At 50.1% G+C, this 2,034-nt stretch overlaps 1 protein-coding gene across 2 annotated transcripts in view; it reads left to right on the top strand.

The window, feature by feature from the left end:
* The first annotated feature begins 898 nt into the window (after nucleotides 1-898).
* Nucleotides 899-2,034, top strand: part of HTR4 (5-hydroxytryptamine receptor 4) — a 94,550-nt gene continuing 93,414 nt past the window's right edge. The window contains exon 1 of one of the 2 annotated variants that reach the window (XM_069102328.1): nucleotides 899-1,415. The gene's annotated coding sequence lies outside the window, so the exon portion shown is untranslated. The other variant, XM_069102327.1, reaches the window with a different exon arrangement.

The raw sequence follows: 2,034 nt of genomic DNA, 5'->3' as shown, positions 1-2,034 counted from the left end.
TTTCGGCTGAACTGCTGTATCCAGAACAATGCCACTTCACAGAAAAACAGACTTTCTGAGCTTGAAGGGACTTTAGAAATCATCTAGTCCGATTTAGTTTCATAGAGGAGAAAGTGTGCTTCAGGAAAAGTGACTTGCTCAAGGTCACACCTCTATTTAGTGGAAGAAACAGGACTAAAGCCACAAGATCTGTCAGAGAATGGACCTTGAAGATTTAATGCAATGCCCTCATTTTCAGAAAGCAAATTATTGTCAGAACCAACCTCAGGTCCAATGTCCCTGCCTCTTAGTCCAGAGCTCCCTCCACCACCCCCACCATCACCTCACACTCCCCACAGAGCTGTCTCCTTGCCTCCTGGGGTGCCCTCTGCAGATTCAGCCCACTCCGGAGGGGAAGAAAGAAGGAAAGAAGCTCATTACCTCTAGTTCAAAACTTACTTGATTTACAAGAGGCCATTCTGAAAACTCTTTTTTTGAGTGAGAGGAGGCAGATAGTTTTCCAATTCTTCTGTCCTGGGACTAGTAAACTGATTTGGGGGCAGGGAGGGTGGGGAGAGGAGGGGAAGAAGGGAGACGCCTCTGAGGACAGCAGGCAAGGCTCAAAGAAAACCTTTTGCAAGCTGATGAAAAATCTGTGAGCATTTGTGACCCCTAACTCCAAGGTTTTCTGCACTGTTTCACATTTCCTTCAGAATCCATAAATGTCAGGAAGGGAGGGCAAACTGCGGGCTACCACAGTTGCACACTGAGTTAAGGAGGGCTTCAAGGGCACTCTCTTGGTAGGGGAATTCTGCATGGACTTCGGCTATCACAGTCATTTATTCCTGGCCTTCAATCCATCCCCACCTTTCTGAGTTCCCAAAGACTCTGAGAATTCCGGAAGGGTGGAATTCTTTAGTATCCGAAGCGATCACTTTATTAAACTTCTTCATTTTACAGATAGGGAAATTGATGTCTAGAGAAATCAAAGGACTTGCCCAGGGTCACACATTTAATAACTATCCATGCCTTTGATCTCTGCACTTTATTCCAGCTCTAAATTCTAAGATCCAATAACCAGCAAGGAGTAGGAGAAAGCACACTGAACCAAAAGTCACAAGACCTTGGTTTAAATCACAGCTCTGCCTTTTACAACCTGTGTGCCCTTGGACAAATCACTTGTCCTTTCTAGGCTTCAGCTTTCTCATCCGAAAAAAACACAGAGAGGTTGGACTAGAAGCCCTAAAATTCAGTGTCACTAAGATTTCCATCACAGTCTGCTTCAACTATCGGTCCTGACTCTAACCCAGATCCTGTCGCTCCAAATTGAAGCCTCTTTCCCTTACTGCTGGAAAGACCCAAGAACTCCTACCTCTCGAGATTGGGGAGGGGGGATCCCAGCTCTGAAGAAGGACCATGCTCAACTGGGATCCGAGGTGAGCAGAGAATGAGTGAACCATAGAGGAAGCGAGGGCTGGAGGGGAGCGGTGGGGGGCGGTGAGGCGGCAGCAGCTCACTGGGAACTGTGGGAAGGCACCTAACCAGACGGACCCGCTGTGAGCATTGGGTCCAGGGACTGGGCAGGGGAGAGGGGAGAAAGGGAATGAAAAGGGGAAGGAATGGGAAGGGGGAGGAGGGAAAGGTAAGGGGAAGGAAAGAGAGGGATGGGAGTGGGAGAAGGAGAGGGAAAGAAAAGTGAGGGTGAAAGAGAAGGATGCCCTGGGAAGGAGGAAGTCCTCAGCGACTGGTCTGACAGGGGCCAGAGGGAAAGGGGGAGGGAGAAGAGCGATCTGAGGTTAAAGGCAGTGTAGTATCATGGAAGAACCCAGGACTTGGAGTTAGGACACTTGGGTTCGATCGCAGACTCGGTCACTTACCAGCTGTGTGACCTTGGGCAAGTCCCTTCCCCTCTCGGGGCCTCAGTTGCCCCATGTGTGATATAAGGAGGTTGAACTAACGGATGTCTGAGGCCCCTTCCAGTTCTGATCTGTAAATTCTGCGCCTGGCACCCGAGGGGGCGGCGGGGGGCGGGGTGGGGGGGCGCAGGCAGCTGCT

The sequence above is a fragment of the Petaurus breviceps genome, unplaced genomic scaffold (genome assembly GCF_028583685.1).
Source record: "Petaurus breviceps papuanus isolate PSGF00001 unplaced genomic scaffold, PetGlider_PUasm1.0 551, whole genome shotgun sequence".
Classification (NCBI taxonomy): domain Eukaryota; kingdom Metazoa; phylum Chordata; class Mammalia; order Diprotodontia; family Petauridae; genus Petaurus; species Petaurus breviceps.
This window is presented reverse-complemented; position numbering and strand designations above follow the sequence as displayed.